Source organism: Apodemus sylvaticus, chromosome 6 (genome assembly GCF_947179515.1).
Source record: "Apodemus sylvaticus chromosome 6, mApoSyl1.1, whole genome shotgun sequence".
Lineage (NCBI taxonomy): Eukaryota > Metazoa > Chordata > Mammalia > Rodentia > Muridae > Apodemus > Apodemus sylvaticus.
The window spans coordinates 76,692,965-76,719,041 of record NC_067477.1 but is presented as its reverse complement, the minus strand read 5'-3'; positions in this window follow the sequence as shown (position 1 = coordinate 76,719,041).

Here is a 26,077-nt window from a genome sequence, read left to right as displayed (position 1 = left end):
TCCTTGTCTCAGGTGTTCCTTGAAAAGCCACTGATTTCATTTATTGTCAAAGAAAGGAGGAAGTTCTTATTGTTCTAGCTCAGACTTCTTAAAGAGAATTGAGGTTGAATTAGGGATTTTTTGCTTTTATTTTTATTTTGTGTGCTTCTCTTCAGGATGATGAAATTTGCATATACATGCTAGTTACCTTTTAACATCTATGCTACAGATGATATAGTAGTGGTTTGTTAGTTGAAAAAAATTGAAATCTAAGAATATAAAGCATTGGTTAAGTTTTATCTCATAATTGGAGAATATCACACTTACACACTCACACACACACACACACAAACACAGAGTGCCTTTCTTGAAGTCATATAAGTTAATGAAATATTTAGAATCTTTTTTTAATGCTTTAAAGTGCATACTTGTTACATTCTTTGTAGAACGTAATACCTGGATATAATTATGAATAAGTTTTCAAATATAGTATTGTTTATTTGTTGGGACGATTTCAAACACATTCTTATTTTCCTTTTGTAAGATTTTGCCAACTATGTTTACTTTCCATTCCCACACACAGCTATTGACAACAGAGAATATTTTTAATTCATATGAATGTATCATTTAAAAGGTAAATCTTCAAGCAGATGTGTTTTCTGCTCTTTGAGACACCACTACTACTTAATTATTTCGGTAGAACCAGATCTTTGTATGGAATTGTTAAATACAAACCAGTGTTGTGTTTAAAAATTGCTCACGTTTACAATTTGGTCCCATTTTTACCCATATGGATAAGCTTCTCAGTACAAATAAATAGAAAATATGCTGTAATATTGCATTTAAAATTTTATCTATAAAAACCAACATAAGAGAAATAGATACAATGCAAAGAGAATCAGATTTGTAATTAGATCTGATATATACAAACTAACTACTGGGTCTGAAAACCTTACTTAAAAAATTCCTACCTAGTAGCTTGGATGATCAGTGTAAGCTTATAATTTTTTTGAACCATGGATGGAGAAAAATTAAAGCAGTGTGTTATAGGTATATATGAATATAAGATCAAAATTTATAATATATATGCTTCAGCTGTACAAAAATCATTATTCCTTACTTAACATTTTTCACGATATTTGGATTAGGAACTTGTGCAGCAAACTTTTTTCTGATTGGCTTGTAGCAAGATAAGGTCTTACAATTTATACTTTATTCAAAAGCATGCCTGATATCTTATTACACAACAAGATCAAGATCATCATTTATAGCAAAGTGTATGGTGGGCTTCTTAATGTAGTAAATCCATTGTCCCCTCCCCATTTCCCTGTTTCATGTGGTGAGAAAGAGTATCCTTGTTTGATGCCTAATAACAAAAGAAAAGATTCTGTGCATTAATGCTGGTAAAGGGGAAAGAAAGACGTGAACCTTAGTCCTTGAGGGCTTCAAGATATCACACAACTGTGGGCTATTCACTTTGAATATAATTTGATCCCAGAAACCTATACTAAGTGCCTTAGGTTCCTATTAATAGCCACAAAATTATTTCCTGACTATTTTATATTGGGTAGCATAGTGAAAAATTTGCATAACATTGTTGTAACAACTTTGTCAAAAGAATAAATATATAAATAGGAAAGCATTTATCACTTTGAAGAAAAGTGAATTTCACATACACCCATGTACAGGGCACTGAATATGACTTTAAAATTCTGACCTTCCATCCACCATGGAATAAAACTCTAGTATAAGAAACACTGAATAAAACACACAGATACAGATCTGAGCATCCCAGTACTTGAGGCAATTAAACCATGTCAGTCTTAAACTACAACATAAACAATACAGAACTAACCATGATGTCAAAAAAATAGGTATCCTTGCAAACCAATAGCTTTGAACATACAAAAATAGAATTTTCAACTGGATTCTCTCTGCACCAAAATAAGCACATAGACATATGCTGACACTAGAGTGGGGAGGGAGGGGCATCAAATAGCAAATTAGCCAAAGCCAGAAGTAAGGGTAAGGTTGGAGATCAGTTACCAGAGTGCTTGCCTAGCTCTTATGAAGCCCTTTAACCACAGCGCTTGGGAGGTGGAGGCATGAAATATCAAAATTTAAGGTACATAAGTTTATCTAGGTTAATTATGGTTTTATATATATATATATATATATATATATATATATATATATAACTCTGTGTGTGTGTGTGTGTGTGTGTGTGTGTGTAAATAAATGAGAAAATTTACAGCCAGGTGTAGTGATAACACATGCTACTCAGTACTGAGAAAGAAGAGACAGGAGGATTCTGAGTCCAAGGCAAGGATGGGCTATAAAATACGAGTTTTTCTATAAATAAATGAGTAAATACTTAAGTATAATTTAATTTTCAGAAAAAAATATTAAAGAAAAGTCACACAAATGATAGACATGCATACAAGCCTTAAAGCAATAAATAAATCAAGGATGCTCAGAGAATAAATGCATGAGGAAACAACAGGAACTTTGAAAGAACATCCTAGTTGTAGGGTGGGACAGCAGTGCATCCAACACAAAGTGAGAAAACTACAAAGGAATGTCCCATGAACTAGAACCATGGATGAAAATCTCCAAGTGTTGAGGAAAAATAACTCCTATGTAGCATCCATTGTGTGTAAAACTGCTGCTTAAGATAACAGAATCATAAAATTATCTCTGCTTAAATCAAGTCTGAAAGACTATTACTTGCCACCCTCCAGACTCCATCAACAGAGGGAGGAAAGAGCAAAGATTGTGTGGATACAGGACTCAGAAAAGCAGGGTTTAGAACAGTCACCACAGATCAAGACAAAGTATTACCAGTTGTGATCTAGAGGAAAGAAGCAATTCTCAAATTCATCTGGAATAACAAAAAACCCAGGACAGCTAAAACTATTCTCCACAGTAAAAGAAATTCTGGGGGATTCTGTATCCCAGACCTCAAGCAATACTACAGAGCAACAGTGTTAAAAACTGCATGGTATTTTTTTTTAAAAAAAAAATTGGGGGTACAGAGTTAAACAAGGAATTCTCTCCTGAAGAAATTCGGATGGTGGAGAAGCATCTTAAAAAATGCACAACTTCATTAATCATTAGGGAAATGCAAATCAAAACAACCCTAAGATTTCATCTTACACCAGTCAGAATGGCTAAGATTAAAAATTCAGGAGACAGCAGGTGTTGGAGAGGGTGTGGAGAAAGAGGAACACTCCTCCACTGCTGGTGGGGTTGCAAATTGGTACAACCACTCTGGAAATCAGTCTGGTGGTTCCTCCGAAAACTGGGCACCTCACTTCCAGACTATACCACTCCTGGGCATATACCCAGAGGATTCCCCACCATGTAATAAGGATACATGCTCTACTATGTTCATAGCAGCCCTATTTATAATTGCCAGATGCTGGAAAGAACCCAGGTATCCCTCAACAGAAGAGTGGATGCAAAAAATGTGGTATATCTACACAATGGAGTACTATTCAGCCATTAGAAACAATGAATTCATGAAATTCTTAGGCAAATGGATGGAGCTAGAGAACATCATACTAAGCGAGGTAACCCAGACTCAAAAGGTGAATCATGGTATGCACTCACTAATAAGTGGTTATTAACCTAGAAAACTGGAATACCCAAAACATAATCCACACATCAAATGAGGTACAAGAAGAAAGGAGGAGTGGCCCCTGGTTCTGGAAAGACTCAGTGAAACAATATTCGGCAAAACCAGAACGGGGAAGTGGGAAGGGGTGGGTGGGAGGACAGGGGAAGAGAAGGGGTCTTACGGGACTTTTGGGGAGTGGGGGGCTAGAAGAGGGGAAATCATTTGAAATGTAAATAAATTATATCGAATAAAAAAAATTCTTCAAGTCCAAAAAAAAAAAAAAAAACTGCATGGTATTGGCACAGTTTCAGTCAAGTGGACCAATGGAATAGAATTGAAGACCCAGAAATGAATCCACACACCTATGGTCACTTGATCTTCAACAAAGGAACTGAAAACATCCAGTGGAAAAAATATAGCCTTTTCAACAAATGGTGCTGGTTCAACTGGACATCAGCATGCAGGAGAATGTGGATTGATCCATTCTTATCTCCTTGTACTACGCTCAACTCCAAGTGGATCGAAGTTTAATTCAAGAATTACAATTATTTTTTGAGGTCTTCTTCCATTTCCTTCTTCCGAGTCTTGAAGTTCTTGTCATACAGATCTTTCACATGTTTGGCAAGAGTCACGCCAAGATACTTTATACTGTTTGTGGCTATTGTAAAGGATGTCATTTCCCTAATTTCTTTCTCAGCCAGCTTATCCTTGGAGTATAGGAAGGCTACTGATTTGCTTGAGTTGATTTTATAACCTGCCACTTTACTGAAGTTGTTTATCAGCTGTAGGAGTTCTCTACTGGAGTTTTTTTGGGTCCCTTAGGTAGACTATCATATCATCTACAAATAATGATAGTTTGACTTCTTCCTTTCCAATTTGTATCCCGTTGACCTCCTTATGTTGTCTAATTGCCCGAGCTAGTACCTCAAGTACAATATTGAAAAGATAAGGAGAAAGGGGGCAGCCCTGTCTAGTCCCTGATTTTAGTGGGATTGCTTCAAGTTTCTCTCCATTTTGTTTGATGCTGGCTACCGGTTTGCTGTATATTGCTTTTACTGTGTTTAGGTATGGGCCTTGAATTCCTGTTCTTTCCAAGACTTTAAGCATGAAAGGATGCTGAATTTTGTCAAATGCTTTTTCAGCATCCAATGAAATGACCATGTGGTTTTTTTCTTTGAGTTTGTTTACATAGTAGAATGCATTGATGGATTTCCCTATATTAAACCAACCCTGCATCCCTGGGATAAAGCCTACTTGATCATGATGGATGATCGTTTTTATGTGTTCTTGGATTGAGTTGGCAAGAATTTTATTGAGTATTTTTGCATTGATGTTCATAAGGGAAATTGGTCTGAAGTTCTCTTTCTTTGTTGGATCTTTGTGTGGTTTTGGTATCAGTGTAATTGTGGCTTCATAGAAGGAATTGGGTAGTGTTCCTTTTGTTTCTATTTTGTGGAATAGGTTGAAGAGTATTGGTGTTAGGTCTTCTTTGAAGGTCTGATAGAATTCTGCACTGAAACCATCTGGTCCTGTGCTTTTTTTGGTTGGAAGACTTTCTATGACCTCTTCTATTTCTTTAGGTGTTATGGGACTGTTTAGATGATCTATTTGGTCCTGATTTAATTATGTATTTGGTATCTGTCAGGGAAATTGTCCATTTTCTCCAGATTCTCCTGTTGTGTTGAGTATAGGCTTTTGTAGTAGCATCTGATGATTTTGGATTTCCTCAGTTTCTGTTGTTATATCCCCTTTTTCATTTCTAAGTTTGTTAATTTGGATACTTTCTCTGTGCCCTTTGGTCAGTCTCGCTAAGGGTTTATCTATCTTGTTGATTTTCTCAAAGAACCAATTCCTGGATTGCTTGATTCTTTGTATGGTTCTCTTTGTTTCCTCTTGATTGATTTCAGCCCAGATTTTGTTGATTTCCTGTCTTCTACTCCTCCTGGGTGAATTGGCTTCTTTTTGTTCCGGGACTTTAAGGTGTATCCTTAAGCTGCTAGTGTATGCTCTCTCCATTTTCTTTTTGAAGGCACTCAGGGCTATGAGTTTTCCTCTTAGCACTGCTTTCATTGTGCCCCAAAGATTTGGATATGTTGTGCCTTAATTTTCATTAAATTCTAAAATGTCTCTTTATTTCTTTCTTTATTTTTTCTTTGGCCAAGGTGTCATTGAGTAGAGTATTTTTTTTATTTTTTTTATTCGATATATTTTTTATTTACATTTCAAATGATTTCCCCTTTTCTAACCCCCCACTCCCCAAGTGTCCCGCAAGCCCCCTTCTCTCTCCTTGTCCTCCCACCCACCCCTTCACACTTCCCCGTTCTGGTTTTGCCGAATACTGCTTCACTGAGTCTTTCCAGTACAGGGGGCCACTCTTCCTTTCTTCTTGTACCTCATTTGTTGTGTGGATTATGTTTTGGGTATTCCAGTTTTCTAGGTTAATATCCACTTATTAGTGAGTGCATACCATGATTCACCTTTTGAGTCAGGGTTACCTCACTTAGTATGATGTTCTCTAGCTCCATCCATTTGCCTAAGAATTTCATGAATTCATTGTTTCTAATGGCTGAATAGTACTCCATTGTGTAGATATACCACATTTTTTGCATCCACTCTTCTGTTGAGTGATATCTGGGTTCTTTCCAGCATCTGGCGATTATAAATAAGGCTGCTATGAACATAGTAGAGCATGTATCCTTATTACATGGTGGGGAATCCTCTGGGTATATGCCCAGGAGTGATATAGCAGGATCTTCTGGAAGTGAGGTGCCCAGTTTTCAGAGGAACTGCCAGACTGATTTCCAGAGTGGTTGTACCAATTTGCAACCCCACCAGCAGTGGAGGAGTGTTCCTCTTTCTCCACACCCTCTCCAACACCTGCTGTCTCCTGAATTTTTAATCTTAGCCATTCTGACTTGTGTAAGGTGAAATCTCAGGGTTGTTTTGATTTGCATTTCCCTAATTATTCATGAAGTTGAGCATTTTTTAAGATGCTTCTCCACCATCCGAAGTTCTTCAGGTGAGAATTCTTTGTTTAACTCTGTACCCCATTTTTTAATAGGGTTGTTTGGTTTTCTGGAGTCTAACTTCTTGAGCTCTTTATATATATTGGATATTAGCCCTCTATCTGATGTAGGGTTGGTGAAGATCTTTTCCCAATTTGTTGGTTGCCGATTTGTCCTCTTGATGGTGTCCTTTGCCTTACAGAAACTTTGTAATTTTATGAAGTCCCATTTGTCAATTCTTGATCTTAGAACATACGCTATTGGTGTTCTGTTTAGAAACTTTCTCCCTGTACCGATGTCCTCAAGTGTCTTCCCCAGTTTCTTTAATTTATCTTCAGAGTGTCTGGCTTTATGTGGCGGTCCTTGATCCATTTTGATTTGAGCTTAGTAAAAGGAGACAAGGATGGATCAATTCGCATTCTTCTGCATGCTGACCTCCAGTTGAACCAGCACCATTTGTTGAAAAGGCTATCTTTTTTCCATTGGATGTTTTCAGCCTCTGAAAAACCTCCCATGCTCATGGATCGGCAGGCTTAATATAGTTAAAATGGCCATTTTGCCAAAAGCAATATACACAATATCTATCAAAATCCCAACTCAATTCTTCACAGAGTTAGAAAGACCAATTCTCAAATTCATCTGGAATAACAAAAAACCCAGGATAGCTAAAACTATTCTCAACAACAAAAGAAATTCTTGGGAAATCAGTATCCCTGACCTCAAATAATACTACATAGCAATAGTGTTAAAAACTGCATGGTATTGGTACGGTGACAGGCAGGCGGATCAATGGAACAGGATTGAAGATCCAGAAATGAACCCACACACCTATGATCACTTGATCTTTGACAAGGGGGCTGAAAACATCCAATGGAAAACATATAGCCTTTTCAACAAACGGTGCTGGGTCAACTGGAGGTCAGCATGCAGAAGAATGCGAATTGATCCATCCTTGTCTCCTTGTACTAAGCTCAACACCAAATGGATCAAGGACCTCCACATAAAGCCAGACACTCTGAAGCTAATAGAAAAGAAACTGGGGAAGACCCTTGAGGACATCGGTACAAGGGGAAAGTTTCTGAACAGATCACCAATAGCATATGCTCTAAGATCAAGAATTGACAAATAGGACCTCATAAAATTACAAAGTTTCTGTAAGGCAAAGGACACCATCAAAAGGACAAATCGAATGGCAGAGAAGCATCTTAAAAAAATGCTCAACTTCATTAGTCATTAGGGAAATGCAAATCAAAACAACCCTGAGATTTCACCTTACACCAGTCAGAATGGCTAAGATTAAAAATTCAGGAGACGGCAGGTATTGGCGAGGATGTGGAGAAAGAGGAACACTCCTCCACTGCTGGTGGGGTTGCAAATTGGTGCAACCATTCTGGAAATCAGTCTGGTGGTTCCTCAGAAAACTGGGCACCTCACTTCCAGAAGATCCTGCTATACCACTCCTGGGCATATACCCAGAGGATTACCCAGCATGTAATAAGGATACATGCTCCACTATGTTCATAGCAGCCCTATTTATAATTGCCAGAAGCTGGAAAGAACCCAGGTATCCCTCAAAAGAAGAGTGGATGCAAAAAATGTGGTATATATACACAATGGAGTACTATTCAGCCATTAGAAACAATGTATTCATGAAATTCTAAAGCAAATGGATGGAGCTGGATAACATCATACTAAGTGAGGTAACCCAGTCTCAAAAGATCAATCAGGGTATGCACTCACTAATAAGTGAATATTAACCTAGAAACCTGGAATACCCAAAACATAATCCATAAACGGAGGAGTGGCCACTTTTTCTGGAGAGACTCAGTGAATCAGTATAGGGCAAAATCAGAACAGGGCAGTGGGAAAGGGGGGTGGGGGAACGGGGGAGGGAAGGGGGCTTATGGTACTTTCGGGGAGTGGGAGGCTAGAAAAGGGGAAATTATTTGAAATGTAAATAAAAATATATCGAATAAAAATAAAGAAAAAAATATAAAGAAAAAAAAGAAACATTACTAAAGCTCAAAGCACACATAGACCCTCACATAATATTAGCAGGAGACTTCAACACCCCACTCTCACCAATGGACAGATCATGGAAACAGAAAGTAACAGAGATACAGTGAAATTAACAGGTTATGAACCAAATGGATTTAACAGATATCCATAAAACATTTCACCCTAAAACAAAAGAACCTTCCTATCACCTCATGTTAGCTTCTCTAAAATTGAGCACATAATCAGTCACAAAACAGGCCCCATAAGATACAAGAAAATTGAGATAATCCCAGGCATACTATCACATCACCACAGACTAAATCTGGTCTTCAATAGCAACAAAAACAACAGAAAGTCTACATACACATGGACACTGAACAACTCTCTAATTTAATTTCTGTGTTTAAAACAGTTAAGTACTAAATCTGTTCTCATCTTAAAAAAAAAAGGAAAGAAAAAAATTAAGAGTGGCAGGACTAGCTGTATTTCTACCTGGCTAAAAAAAAAAGAATTACATTTTTATTTAAGAATGTTTTCAAGAAATACATACATATACACTGTGAAATGGTTAAACTGGCTATTAAACAAGTTGGATAACTCATTTGTTTATCCATTCCAATAATTTTCCAAGAATAATACCTACTTTGCTATTATCTGTACACAATACACTTTATCAATGCCCTGTGATTTTTTTTATTGCTCTCAACTGTGACTATGTATCTTTGTCTAAGGTCCCATTACTCACTATTTATGAAATAAAATTGTTTCATATGTTTTGAAACATATTATAAAATATTTAGAAGATAAAACATGTTTTTGTCAGCTTAAAACATAAGTAATTTTAGAGTTAAAAATATAGAGGCATAATGCCTAATTTATATGAAAGGAACTGTAGGTTATAAATATGATCTAAGGAAGACAAAAGTAATGAGTAAAACTCAAAGTAAGTATAAAAGTGTGAGGTTAGAAAAATTATAAAAGAGTATGAGATAGTAGAAATATTTTAGCTGTGTCAGTAAATATAATAAATATCAACATGTAATATTTACAAACAGATTGTCATATTGAATGAAAATAATAATATCAAGGGCTTAGGTACTAATTTAGTTTTAGAACACTTGCTTGCCAAGCCCAAGGCCCTGGGTTGGCCTTACACCTGAGAAAGGAAAAAACAATATGAATATTAATGTTCTGGGGCTAGATAGATGGCTCAGTGGTTAAGAGCGCTTACTGTTCTTCCCAAGTCCTCCAGTTCTGTTCCCACTGTGCACATCAGACAATTCAAATCCACGTGTAAATGACAATTCTGCAACAGACTTTCATACCAGGAATCCAATAATAGATTACACCTGGAAAAGCCAATGAAAATCACTTAATAATTATAGCAGAATATAATCAGTTATCTCAAAACACACAGAAAACAAAAATTTCAATATTACCCTTGTAAAAAGAAGTAAAACAAGAAACAGGACAGCTCAAACAACAAAATATGTATTTCAAGAGAGCATTTAATTAAGATGGTTTTATCTGATATACAATTTTAAGAAGAAACTTTGGAAACCATTACCTTGAAAATAAAAATACAACCCAGCCTGATCATCCTCCCCCACTTTTTGGTACCTTCTATCTAGTACAAGCTTTTACAGAAGAAATATTTTCTAGACGATTCGAAAATATATCTCTGTACAATGATGTTTCTCGATAACAGATACCACCAATTAGAAAGTATATGTAAATTAGAAACATCATTGAAGACTATTTATTTCAAGGAGCCTGAGAATAAATCTAAGGAAATAGACAGAAAACATATAAACATAATATTATATACTCATTACTGAATAAAAGTGGTTGAACGAGTATCAAGTCTATATGAAAACTGATGAGCTGCATTTGAAATAAGCATGTATAAGTAGATCCAAGAGTTGTTTTGAGAAGAAAATCATGCAATGCCACTACTAAGTAATAATTGTTGAAGCTCTGATGCTGAGCCTCTTGGCTTTTCAGAAATTATTTTTTCTAGCTGTGGGATTGCTGACACTAACTACTGATTTCTCCAAGCTACCTGTAGGATTGCTCTTTGTGGTCTCTAGAAGTTGCAATCACACAGTGTAGCCTGGAGCAATGGCCTTCTGTTGTGAAGTGAGAGTTCTATCTCCCTTCAGGCAGAACCTGCTGTACAATTGAAGTTGCTTAACTAGGGTAGGAAAGAGACAACTCAGGCTACCTTCTCACTAGAGTTTCCCATCTTCCCCTGAGATTTTCCTAGATTTTCACCCTCAATCTTTTTTTCACCCTCATTCTTTTTTTTTTCCTGTGTACCCAGCTAAGGTAATGTCAAAATCACAAGAAATAAGTTTAGAATTTTTAGCTGCATTTTATCTGTGACTCTTTTCCTCAGAACTTCATTCTAGAAACTAAAACACTTTCCAGTGAGTTCACTAGTGCTTGCTTATCTGGCTAAAAATAGCTTTTTCTGTAAGCATCAAGGCAGAGGGGCTCAAATGTTGTCTATCCTTCTGGTTTCTTAGAAAATCAGAAAAACTACTTACTTTCTACTTAGGGATGTGAAACTTCATTGGGGGGGGGGGGGGGCGGCTATCTTGGCCTGGCCTCTCAACCTTCAGATTTCAATCCAAATGAAAGAACTTTCTAAATGTATTTAATGATATCAACAGAGTGTGGTATTAGCAAGCATAGATAACTGAACCAATGTATCAAAATAAAACATTGTGAAGAATACCAGAAAGCACAATAAATACATGAAAACATATTTAGAAGAAAAATTAAAGATCATTCTGAGACTAACACATATTATAAACAATTGAAAAACCTTGTTATTGATTAAATATTAAATTCCTTAATCTTAATCTTTTTTTACGAGAAAAATAGTGATACATATAGACTATAATCTAGCAATCACACACACATACACATAAACACACACACACACACAAATAGGAAAAACACAAGTATTCCACATGCATTAAAATAGTCACTATGACACTGTAGAAGTTATAAATTGGACATAGGTTAAGGAAATATCATTCATGTGATAAATACATTATAATATATTTGCTTTATATGAATGTTAAAATAAATGACTATCCAGAGCTACCATTGTTATTCAGTAGGGTGTTTACCTAACATATGTTGGGCCTGAGTTCAATCCCCTATACTGCAAAATAAATAAATGTAAATAAATCATAATTTCAGATGTGCCAATATTCATACATATTAAAATGTTTAATTATTAACGACGTGCTTAAGGCAATTCTTAAAAAGCCAAGTTTTTGGAAATAGTTGAATGTACACATCAAACCAAACTGTTATATGGATAGTATATGCTTGGGTCTCTTTATACATAACACATATGTTATATGCTAATATTGCACAGTGCTTGTCAGGAAAAATGCACAGTCCTGAGAACTACTCACATAGTGAGAGGAAGTAAGGCGTAAAACACCCTGGAATGAAGGCACAATGTGCTCAAGTTCAGGTTTTTATTGTTTTGGGAGTTTTGGTGTTTCTTCATATTAAAATTATTTTTATTTTAACTTGAATCTCTAAAAAATGTTATTAACACTGTTCACAGTTGTTTTTAAAAAAACTATTAGTATATATTCATTATACAAATGGGTTTCAAAAGTCATTTTTGTTCAAGTATACCATGTATTTTGACCATATTGAATGAAGATTTCAATTGCTGTTTATTAAAACACAGTTCACTGCAATCTTCTATCGTGGCTAATCTTTTGATTTGTTTTGTTTAAATGTGTTTCTTCATTTTTGAACTTATTTTGTGTTGTATGCAATAAAATACCATGACATTTGCTACCCATTTGTCCTCCAACTCCCCCATATCATCCCCAACACATCCCTCTCCGTACTTCATGCTTTAGTTTTATTTTTTCCTTTTATAACAAACTTACATCCTATTAAGTTGCCCAATACATGTGTAAGGAGCTATCTACTGGAGCATGGCAGACACACCAGCAGCTTGATCTTCAGTAAAGAATGGATCTCTCTTTCCCAGCAAGTATTACTACTTATGGTCCTCGGTATGGACTGGATAATCATCTGCTCCACCTTTGCTGAGCATTTGCCTGGCTGAGTTTCATAATACCAGACAGTGCTGTACAAACCTCTGGGAAGAATAAAAGACATCAGTGTACAGACAAACTGCTGGACCCTCCTTGCAGCAGCACCAACTTGTCGGGCAAAATGTGTACTAGTCCAGCAGTGATGTGACTGTACTGGGGTAACCTACCAGTAGGGCTCCAGTTTTAATTTTGATTTTACAAAACTTATTAGACATTGCATCAGAAAGATGGTTCACAAGCCTTGCAGGCCTGATAATTGAGTACAATTCCAAGAACATGTGCAAAATTTGGAGACCATAGCGCTCCCCTTTGTAATCCCCGTAGTTCTCAGGAGAGATGGGTGGTAGGATCAAGAGGATCAACCAGAAGATCAGACTGTATTGTGCAGCAGGAACAAGAAAGACCCTGATTTACCAAGGTAGATAATAAAAACCAGCTGCCAAAAATTGTACTACACATACAAAATGTAATGCACATGTGTGTTCACACACACACACACACATACACACACACACGCACATACACACATGCACACACATACACACTCACAAATAGAAGTCAATAAATGAAATAAAATTAAAAGGTTACTTACTATGCTTAAAAAAACTGATCAAAGTAAGGGAGAAAATCATTTAAAATGTGTTAAATCTGAAATGAAGTGTATCCATTACACAGCATCCTCTAGTTTTCTAAATGTTTTAAATATTTCATGAGAGAAAGAAAGCGGTATTCAGAATATGATAATCTAAATCCTGTTATTAATATATTTATTAAGTGGAATTTTAGTCCTATTTTAAGTAATTTGGTGTTATAAAAGACATGACTATTCATCTTCATTTTTTTCTTTTACATTCTTAGACAAGTAAGAGTATAATGAATCATTTACATAGAACATTTCAGCTCTCCCTTCCTTTTATTCTACTTTCCCCTGTTCTTTCCTTCATTCCTTTGCCTCCTCTGACTTCATTTTCTGTTTTCCTTCCATCCATACCTTTTCCACAGGAATGACTTGAATCTCAACTTCTACTAATTTCCTATTTTTAAATTGTATTACCAAATAAATCACAATATGTCCAATGAACCTCGAATTTCAAATAAACATCAGATAGTCTAAGCATATCCCTCATATTGCATGCCGTTCTGCATGCTATTTGCTTTTATTTGAATTGTATACCAAGAACCTCACATTTTTATTTTCTGATGAGTCAACTATGCTAAATTTAATGTCTCACAAATGCAGTTCATTGGCTTATGTCATCTATCTCACAAGTACCTCAATTCTCAAATGTATACACAAAATAATCCAACAGCCTTTCCAGTTTAATATCTATGAACATGGCTGTCTATCAAGGACTGACACAATCAATGAATTCTAAAAAGCATTCGTATCCACTAATCTGTTTTGAAGATATCACCTTGACTGATTCCCAAAATACTGGATGTATGAGCTAGTTTTAGGTTCTGGCCCCTTTCCAGAGAGTTCTTCTGACAGCCTAAATTTTACTTCTTGGATTTTGCTAGTTAATTATCCACCTTTCCTTCTGTGTGGACCTCAGTTTCTTCTCAAAGCACCTCTTCTTCATATAACATGCTGATCTTGGTTCAATTCTTTCCTATAAATAAAAATTATCCCTTCTCATATTTCTTTTATTTCAGTCATTTAACTTCTAGAATATTTGCTTTCAATGCTTCTTTTTTGGTTCATTGCCCTCTTTCTGCCTATCTGAAAGTTTTCTTACTTTCATTGTTTCTATTAGATTTATAATTAGTGAAGATGGTGGAAAAGACGTTTTACTGAATAAGATCAAAGGGTCTATTGCTAGTTGGTTTACTGAACAGCAAAAACAATTATACATAGAATCAAGACAATAATCGTCCTTGGAATTACTAAATATTTGCAAAGACAATGATAGCAATCCCATAAGAAGAGAAATACAGCAATGAGATTCCCTATGCTCCATCCAAGTACTTCCTTTCACATCTAAGGCCTTCTGTAAATGGGTTCTCAAGGTCATCTTTCCTTAGAGGACCATTTGCTTTTATATGGCCTATAATTTAAGAAGATAGAAAATAAGAAACATAAATAAAAGAAAAAAGAAAAAAAAAAGAAGGACAATAGAGATGACATGGACATAAGGAAACATCCTGTTATTCAAGAGGACACCAGTTCTATTTCTAGCACCATGATCCAGTGGTTACAACCACCTGTAGCTTCAACTGCAGAAGATCCAATGTCCTCTCTGGCCTCAACAGGGACTCATATTCATGTGGCATATATTCACAAGACATATTCACAAATAAAGCATATCTTTAAAAAAACACTAAAAGGTAGAAATCACTATGTTATTTGAAAGGTTGTCTCTTGTATGCATCCTTAACTCTGGAACAGTGTAATAATGTTGTAGTCTGAATGTTCATCCCTCCATTGGTATGTGTTTGTAGATAGATAGATAGATAGATAGATAGATAGATAGATAGATAGATAGATAGATAGATAGATGATAGAGAAGCAATCTTCTTTTCTTTTTTTTTCATTTCTATTTTTTACTCAATATATTTTTTATTTACATTTCAAATGATTTCCCCTTTTCTAGCCACCCCCACTCCCCGAAAGTCCCGTAAGCCTCCTTCTCCCCCTCTGTCCTCCCACCCACCCCTTCCTATTTCCCCATTCTGGTTTTGCCAAATACTGCTTCACTGAGTCTTTCCAGAACAAGGGGCCACTCCTCCTTTCTTCTTGTACCTCATTTGATGTGTGGATTATGTTTTGGGTATTCCAGTTTTCTAGGTTAATATCCACTTATTAGTGAGTGTATACCATGATTCACCTTTTGAGTCTGGGTTACCTCACTTAGTATGATGTTCTCTAGCTCCATCCATTTGCCTAAGAATTTCATGAATTCATTGTTTCTAATGGCTGAATAGTACTCCATTGTGTAGATATACCACATTTTTTGCATCCACTCTTCTGTTGAGGGATATCTGGGTTCTTTCCAGCATCTGGCAATTATAAATAGGGCTGCTATGAACATAGTAGAGCATGTATCCTTATCACATGGTGGGGAATCCTCTGGGTATATGCACAGGAGTGGTATATAGCAGGATCTTCTGGAAGTGAGGTGCCCAGTTTTCTGAGGAACCGCCAGACTGATTTCCAGAGTGGTTGTACCAATTTGCAACCCCACCAGCAGTGGAGGAGTGTTCCTCTTTCTCCACATCCTAGCCAACACCTGCTGTCTCCTGAATTTTTAATCTTAGCCATTCTGACTGATGTAAGGTGAAATCTCAGGGTTCTTTTGATTTGCATTTCCCTAATGACTAATGAAGTTGAGCATTTTAGTTCTTCAGGTGAGAATTCTTTGTTTAACTCTGTACCCCATTTTTTAATAGGGTTGTTTGGTTTTCTGGAGTCTAACTTCTTGAGTTCTTTATATATATTGGATATTAGCCCTCTATCTGATGTAGGATTGGTGAAAATCTTTTCCCAATTTGTTGGTTGCCGATTTGTCCTCTTGATGGTGTCCTTTGCCTTATAGAAACTTTGTAATTTTATTAGGTCCCATTTGTCAATTCTTGATCTTAGAGCATACGCTATTGGTGTTCTGTACCGATGTCCTCAAGGGTCTTTCCCAGTTTCTTTTCTATTAGCTTCAGAGTGTCTGGCTTTACACTCCATATTTTATTTCCCGCCCTTGTCCACCCTCCAGCTGTTCCACATTCCATACTTCCTCCCTACCCCCTATCTCCACATGGTTGTCCCCAGCCCCACCCAACCTGACCTCTAAACTCCCTGTGGCCTCCAATCTCTTGAGCATGGGAGACATCTCTATTTTCTAAGATCTCAGGTTTCTTTCTTGAGAGGTATGAAGGGAGTTGTTTCCCTAACTTCCTTCTCAGCCTGTTTATCATTTGTATAAAGGAAGGCTACTGATTTATTTAAGTTAATTTTATATCTGGCTACTTTGTTGAAATAGTTTATCAACTGGAGAAATTCTCTGGTGGAGTATTTGGGGGTCACTAATGTATACTATCATATCATCTACAAATAGTGATACCTTTATTTCTTCTTTGCCAATTTATATTCCCTTCATCTATTCTTTGTTGTCTTATTGTTCTAGCTAGTACTATATTGAATAGATATGGGAAGAGTGAGCATCCTTGTTTTGTCCGCGATTTCAGTGGGATTGCTTCAAGTATGTCTCCATTTAATTTGATATCAGCTATTAGTCTGCAGAAATTGATTCTATTATGTTTAGGTATGGGGCTTAAATTCTTGATTTTCCACTACTTTTTTCTCTTATATGCAAGTGTTATTATTTTTTATTTTTTTATTTGATATATTCTTTATTTACATTTCAAATGATTTTCCCTTTCCTGGATCCCCCCTCCCCAAAAGTCCCATAAGCCCTCTTCCCTCCCCCTGTTCCCCCATCCACCCCTTCGCACTTTTCTATTCTCATATTCCCCTACACTGCTGCACTGAGCCTTTCCAGAACCAGGGGCACTCCTTGCTTCTTCTTGAACATAATTTGATATGTGGATTGTATCTTGGGTATTCCACACTTCTAGGCTAATATCTGCCTATCAGTGAGTGCATACCATGAGTGTTCTTTTGAGACTGGGTTACCTCACTTAGTATGATGTTCTCCAGCTCCATCCATTTGTCAAAGAATTTCATGAATTCATTGTTTCTAATGGCTGAATGGTATTCCATTGTGTATATATACCACATTTTTTTGTATCCATTCCTCTGCTGAGAGACATATGGGCTCTTTCCAGCTTCTGGCAAAAGACACCATCAAAAGGACAAATCAGCAACCAGCAGATTGGGAAAAAATCTTCACCAACCCTACATCAGATAGAGGGCCTGCAGCCCTGATTGTAACAGACCACCTGTGGGGCCTTCCAACTGGGGGCTCTTCACAGGGGCAGAAAAGCTGCTCATCTGTTGCCCTGGCTACAGTACATCTCCTGGGAGTCCTTCAGACTGTTGGGTCTTCAATGGAACAGTCATGATGTTATCCAACTGCTCTGAGTACAGTGGGTCCTCTAGAATGTGTCAAGTTATGATGTCTTCACTGGAGACAAGCTAAGAGTCTTCCCCAGAAGAAAGCACCAGACTGAGTAAGGGGCAAAAGGAATAGAAGGGGAGTGGTATTTGAGTGGGCAGGGGTTTTGGTGGCTGATGGGTCATGAGTCAACTGGACTTCCAGCAGCAGCTCTGGGATTTCAGGAGTGTGGAGGGGAGGTGGGGTTCTTACCAACTTCTCTGAGTGCAGCAGGTTCTTTCGGATGGATCAGAATATGGTATCTTTACTGGAGCAGACCAGCCAAGGAGATCCTAACTTCCAGGTGAAGATTTATTAATTTGGATCATTATGAGGTGAATGGGTCATGAAAACAGAGCTGTTATAATCAAGGTTTTTCTTTACAGAAAAGATCGCCAATGACTAATTAAGTCCTTCTTCCATTGTGAGTTTCTGAGAACTAGAAAGGGTGATCCTGTTTGCCCTTTCTGGTGCTCTGATACCTTGATCTCCTCTTCTCAGACACTAGATATACATTTCTAGGTACCTAATTTCCGGTCACCTAGTTGTGACATTCTGCTGTAATATCCCAAAGCACCTAGCACACCAAATACAATAACAGACTATTCACAAATCTTTTCACTTCAAATTGAATTTTATTTATAAGGCTGAATATTCTTATGTAAGAACCTTGTGGCATTATCCTGCACGTTCAGTCCATTATTCTTTTTCTTTAAATATTTTAAATCTGTTTATAAAAATCAAATATATTTATTAATAAAAACAATCAACAATGTGCATTTATTTTACATATAAAATACGGAATATTTATAAAGACGAATACATACCATTTGGAAATGTGGGAAGCATTTTCCTTTCCTATTAAATATTCCATCACATTTTTCAATAGTTTCCCAGTACTGTATTATTTTTCAAAAATGAAAGCTTGACTTTTTTATGAAAGTTTCTCATCTTTTGAAACTCTGAGCTTTTATCTATAAAATAGAGTTTGTGCAGAGAGGTAAGTCAGGCCGAGCTGTGATGGAGTAACTATGAAAGAGTCTGCTCTTGTCTGTGTAACTAATTCTGCTGAGGACTAGAGGACAGGCACAATGTGGAACTGTGTTTTACAGCTGCAGAGATGAAAACCAGCGAAAGGAAAGGTGAAACGATGAAAGCTTATGTGGTGACACTGTTAAAGATTTGCCTCGGTGTGCCTTTGTTGGTGAGAACTCACTCTGCAGCCTAAAAGAGGGAAAAATGGAGTCATTTTATTGCACTCATCTGTCAGAGATAATACACTGCACAAAAGGGGGGAAGAAGTGTTGAACTCATAATCAGTCCGTATACACATACAATAGGAAGTCAGTCTGGAAACACAGCAGGCCTGAGAAACGAGGTGTTGTCATAGAGAGGACAGTGACACACCACTGAGATCAGTGAGTATGAAGTTCCAAAGACAGGGGAGGGCCAACTTGATCTCTCTTTATGTGCACACAGGTGGATGTGCTGAATACACCTCCAGACTTGGTGGGGAGTCATAGTCAATCGCCAGACAAATGGAACACACTCCACTACCAATAGACAGAGGCAATGTTTTATAGCCCTTTGAAAGAGTCCACAGAACACATACTCTCTTTACAAGTGGTAAAGGGAGCCTGCTCTCTTCAACCAAAGGATCATTTAGCAAAAGTGTTGATACCACTGCCTGTATGTCAGATGCAAGTGTCAAAAGCAAAGTTATAGTAATTTATGTAAAGATTAATATTGTAGGTAGTGATAATGCTTGCATATTTTAGTTTTAATAATGGTAATAAGGATCGAAACGTTTTTCATATGCATCTACCTTGTTTCATCATATTCTGAGGAATTTCTAGGCTTTAGAGAACTATAGAAGTTTCCCTATCTTCCAAGGTCTGTCTATTGTGTACATTCATTAACTTTCACAACATGTACCTATGGTCGAAAGCTCAGGTTCTAACAGTCTTACCTAAGAATACTCATGAATTTTCTGTTAAGTATTGCTATACTTTCAATCCTTAAATCTTTTCTTTTTCTCTGGATGATTGACTTTCAGCGTTCCAGGATAAGGGGTGGGTAAGGCATCAAAAAGTATCTTAGGCTAGTGTCTTAGTTAGGGTTTTACTGGTGTGAACAGACACCATGACCAAGGCAAGGCTTATAAAGAACAACATTTAATTGGGGTACCTTTACAGGTTCAAAGTTTCAGTCTAGTATCATCAAAGGGGTAGCAGTGCAGCATCTAGGCAGGAATAGTACAGGAGGAGCTGAGAGTTTTACATCTACATCAGAAGGTGTCTAGTGGAAAACCGACTCCCAAGCAGCTAGAACAAGGGTATTAAAGACCACACCCACTTCAACAAAACCACACCTTCCAACAGTGTCACTTCCTAGGCCAAGCATATAAAATTAGGTCCAGACCTGGTGTTACATACTTTTAATCCCAGAAGACAAATCCACACAGATCTCTGAGTGCAAGGCCAAGGATGTGGGATTGAGCATAGAGCTTAGAACCACAGTAATGGTTTAGCATGCAGGAGGTCCTGGGCTCCATCTTCAAGATGGAGGGCTGCAGTGGGAACTGTATCAAATGATTATCTTCCTCAGTCTTCAGGAGAGTGGGTTAAAGCCTAGACTTCTGTATTAGTCAGGGTTCTGTAGGGTCACAGAGCTTATGGGTAGTCTCTATATAGTAAGGGAATTTGTCAATGATAGAGTCTGTAGTCCAACTCCCCAACAATGGCCAGAAACAGCTGTAAATGGAAGTCCATGGATCAAGCAGTTGCTCAGTCCCACAAGGCAAACAGGTAAAGGAGAAACGTCCTTCTTCCAACATTCTTACATAAGACTCCAGCAGAAGGTGTGACCCTGATTAAAGGTGAGTACCACCACACCTGGATCTAGGACTTGCTTTGTCCCAGATGACCTTGAACTCAGAGATCTCCTTGTCTTAGTCTCCTTTGATTCACAGCCACTATGACTCTAGATATCCATGCACAGATCCAGGTCAGAAACTTTTATCTCCCAGCCTCAAGATCAGGGTACAGGTGAGCTTTCCAATTCTAGATGTAGTTCATTCCAGACCTAGTCAAGTTGACAACTGGCAATAGCCACTAGAGCTAGTTGTTTTCTTCATTGCTGCAGTGAAATACCTGACAATAGCAACTTCAAAAGGAGCGATTTAATTTGACTCCATTTGAGGGTCCAGTTCCTCATGAAAAGGCTGCTATGATGGCAGAAACATGGGGCAGATGTTCATTTGAAGGAAGCAGAAGTGATGACTGCTGTCCTCTGCTTGCTTTCTCTTTATTCAACACCAGCGTTCACCCATGGGCTAGCACTTTCCACATTTAGGATCAGTCTTCCCAACTCAATACAATGTATAAATTTTACTACAAATATTCAACCATTGTCTTTGTCCCCCAGACAATTCTAAATCTCATCAAGCTGACAATGAAGGTTAACCTATACAGCTTGGTAATCCATAAATAGAAATGTATTATATATAACTCACAGTACTAAAGTCTGGAATGTCCCACATTATGACTCCACCAGATCCAGGATCTGGAAAGGGTCTGTTCCTCATAGACACTCTCTTCTTGTAACATTATCTCAGGGCAAAAGTAGTGAATAAACTCTTTTTTTAAGGGCAACAAAATCATTTATAGGAGCTCTGCCCTTATGACCCATTATCTTATTAAGTCCATCCTCATAACACAATAGATTTGGTGATTAGATATTGATCCATGAATGTTGAGGAGAGACAACATGTCAAAGTATAACTTGTCTCCTAATACTCATGTCACACAGCAATGCCCTAAACTGTGCTACTCTGCATAATTGTGACAACTCATGACAGAATGATGGACTCTGGAGAGCTACAAGAGCAACTTATTCTTTTCTTTGTAGATTTCTTGCTAAAAACTACACAGCCAAAGGTAAGTATCTAATGCACTTTGAGAAAGAAATGCCTAATCCTATTTTGCTCATTCTTTCACATTTTTGTAATGGGTAGAGAGTCATTATATGTCTTCTCAAATGCCTCTCCAGTAAATCTTCATATCCATCTTTGGGGTCAGGGAACAACCATCAGTTATACAATTATTCTTGAAGATTAAGATATTTCAATTTTCCTTGTCTATATCTCAACAGATTGAGTGATTGTTTAATGCACCAAGTTATTTCTTGACCTTCTTGTAGTACTCATCTGATCTCACCAAGTCTAAATTCATACCATGCCAAACAAGATAACAATCCACAAATACTTTTATTCCTCCCTGTGTTTAATGAACATGCATAAGATTCTCAAAGAAAGGGGTTTGGGTAACACTGAAATCAGAAGCAGTAGAAGGTGCATTTAGCCAATCTGACTTCAGTAATGGACTCCTTAGAAAGCCTTCTGTGGAGGCAGCATTTTGATATGGCAATGTATGGCTATCTAGACAAGGATTAGAAAGCTACTTGAAGCATGAAGTTGCACCATTCCTTGACAGGAAGATGAGAAAAGAAATAAGAAGGTGGCAAGGGTCAGCAGTTTCGCTTGAACTTTTAGGTCTCTCACCTTCCAGCTGACAAATTGTATCTATTCCATTTGCCAAAGCTCCTCTCCAGGCTTAGGAAAACAACTGATATCAACTCATATCATTGTATCTGTCACACAACAAGCCTCTTGTTTGACCACAGAATTTCATGATGTAGTTTATGAAAAAGTTAATGTACTATAAAGAGACTGGTAAGGGAACTTGCGTCTTTCATATTTCACGTGTGCATTGTCATTCTAAAGTTGCCATATGTTAAGTCACATTGCATATAGGCCTCAAGACATGCATGACTTGTCTGTAATTTATAAAGTGTTCCATTAAGTTTCATTTCTAACATATCCAGATATTCAAGCTTTCTGTGCTTGTTTACCCTCTCTATGATTCAGATCTCTCTCCCTCCCTCCCTCCCTCCCTCCCTCCCTCCCTCCCTCCCTCCCTCCCTCCTTCTCTTTCTCTCTCTCTTTCCCTCCCTCCCTCTCTCTCTCTCTCTCTCTCTCTCTCTCTCTCTCTCTCTGTAAAGTTACCTTTCATTGCAAGTGCTTTGTACATTAGCCAGGAGGTGGTAAAACACAGCTTTAATCCCAACATTTGGAAGGCAAAGGCATGTAAATCTCTGTGAATTCTAGGCCAGCCTAGTCTACACACAGAGAGAACGTTTTAGTACACCTAGAGCTACACAGAGAAAACCTGTCTCCAAAAAGGGAAAAACCAGACAAACAAAAATGTGTGAACTCTATATGGTCATGTCAGTGCAGCTTTTAGCACAGTTTGGCACTAGCTTGCAATAGATGGCAGCGCTTACTGTTTCTACAGTCAACACGAAACAGCTCTTCACCAGAAGAGCTCCATTAGAAATTGCTGTGAACATTGATGACCATAGTTTGAAATCTGAGACTTCAGAGAAATTGCTAAAATTTGTGTTATTGAAAAAATGGACAATGTTAGAATATACAACATGACTATATACAAATGGGTAACAATGACAAATCTAGAATAAGTAGTAATGGATACAGAATTAATTTGACATTCTGAATTTTACTTCTAGTGTGTTCCTTGGTAATTTTACTATTCTAAACCAAGAATTTGAACCCTACATATGAGTAGGCACTGACTGAACAATAGTGGTTTTGCTCCAAAATAGAGCATGTTGAGAAGTGGCTGTAATTTGATAAATCGATCTTCATTGCTAGCGATTACAGGAGTTCATGGAAGATGACAGATGCTATCTTATTATTTCCCAGATGCCTTGGGATCAACCCTTGACCAGGAAAAAGTTATTACTGCTTAGTGAAGATGGATTTGGAAAGAATATTTGGACAGTGTGAGCTTCATTAACACAAGTTTGGTTTTTAAATCCCCAAGTATTGCTTTACAAGTCTTCAGATTAAAAATTAATTACAACAATTATCAACAAATATAAAAAGTCAAAAAAATAATGAAAGCCCATCTGCTTGCTTGGCTTTGGAAAGCACAATGCAGTGCTTACAGCTGAACCCTGCTGTCCAGTACGGTAAACTCTGAAAGTCATCCAGTATGCAATCATTCTTACTTTTGTAAACTATTGAAACTCTATCTTTAAAAAAATCAACTTTCCATCCTTTCACATGACATATTCTTATTTCTTTCGCATAAACTGATTGAGGGAGTTCATAAATTAGTGAACACAAATTTATGACATTTTTAAGATGGTATATTCTTTATTATTATTATTTTCATTACAGCATTGAAAAGTTCTTTTGTACCAGTGAAAACATTCTCAATGAGTAATTCTGTTGCTATTAAACTGTAAAGCATTTCAGCTATGTATCTGGTTTCAGATATATATGTGTGGCAGAAAAAATGTTTTATAAGTAATTTGTAAACTTAAATTGCATTTTAAATCATTATTTCTTGACATAGATTGAAAATGGTGTTTCTAAAAATGTTTTGTCTCCAGTTATCTTTCTTAGTATTATTACTGCAGTTTTGAAACTTCAGGACCAAAGCAACTTGGGGAGAAAAGGGGTTTATTTGGCTTGACACTTCTTCTACATCAAAGGAAATCATATGGAGACTCAGACAGGGCAGGGGCCTGGAGGCAGACGCTGAAGTGAGAATTTTGATTTCTTAAAAAAACAGTTATGTTATGTAAATATGTTTTTGTTTTAATCCCAGGTGTGAGATACAGGGCTGCTTCAGTTAACTATAATAGCATAGTGCTCTGGGGTAGGGGGAGTACATGCACTTTGCTAGCTGAAGATTTTTTAATTCTGGGGCCTCTGGAGAAGGAATTAATACCAGAGCCCCAGAGGAGATCCTCTGCAGAAGGAGGCAGCTACTGATCCCCCAGCTGCTACTCTGTTGCTGTTGTGCTTGCTATTGCTGAATTGATGATTCGCTGGACTGCTGAATCCTCAGATGACAAAGACTGGACTTGCCCAAAGAAACATTATGACCCTAATCAAATGAAAGTATCCTATTTTCTTGACTAAGTGAGGTTTATGCACTCTTTCCCCTCTAATTGTCTTTCTTTCCTACCTAGTGTTAGGAAGCTGGAAGGGATTAGGGTGGAGTAGGGTTAGAAGGGAGGTAGATATATAAGAACCCAATAAAATGATAAAACAAATATACCAACAAGAGGCCATGGAGAAATCTTGCTTACTGGTTTTCTAATCCTGGCTTGCTCAGCCTGGATCTCCTATAGAACCCAGTAACACCTGCCCAGAGGTGGACCCACCCACAATGGGCTGGACCCTCCCTCATCAATCACTAACTAAAATGTCCTACTAGCTTGTCTAAAGCATAATTTTATGGAGGCATTTTGTTAATTGAGGTTCTCTCCTCTCAGATGACCTTCATATGTGTCAAGTTGACATAAGACTATCTGGCATTTACTTATCACATATGTAAATTGATTAAATTATCATATATGTAAGACCTATAAGGCATGGAAATATAGGCATGTTAAAGTGATTGCCTAGTATGAGCAATGTTTATATACATGGATATATTAACATGTTATAATATATGATATAGCATATATATTACTATGATGTATGAGGTTGTATATTTTATCTTGTAATATATTTGATGCAATATACGATATATAATATATATGTGTATTTATAATTATATGTATATGTTGTTCAGGGAAATGTAAGAATTTAAGTCCATTTTAAAAATGGATTTGTGTTAATATTCTAGTTATAGCCTCACCTCAAAAGAATTCTTTACAACAGTAAATATAATTAATAGAAAGAAAACTAAAAGTATTTCAGGTATTATTTACTATTTGTATATATGTTAATTCTCTTAGTAGAACATAAATTAATCTTCAAATATCTAGTCAAATTCCAATAAGTTTAAACAAAACAATTATCTTCAAAGGAAAAAATATCATTGGTTATTATCAGTACCTCTTATATTTTCTTTTAGAAAAGTTCTCACTATGCATCCCTGGCTTACCTATAACTCTCTATGTAGGCAAGACTGGACTGGAGCACATAGAGAACCTTCTGTCTCTGCCTCCCTCCAAGGGCTGAGGATAAAGACAAGCAGCACCATACCCAGTCCCTATCCTTCCTGTAAAAATATGTTTACTTAGCTTTTTATGTAGATTGATATATTGATTGATACAACTAAGTTTCTAGTTAGCTTAACTGTCAACCTGACACAACTTAGAGTCATCTGAGAGTCCTAACTGAGTTACTGTCCAGACCTGATTGGGCTGTGGGTGTGTATATAGAGAACTATCTTAATTGTTGATGTTGGACAGACCAGCCCACAGTGGCAGCACAGTCCCTAGGCA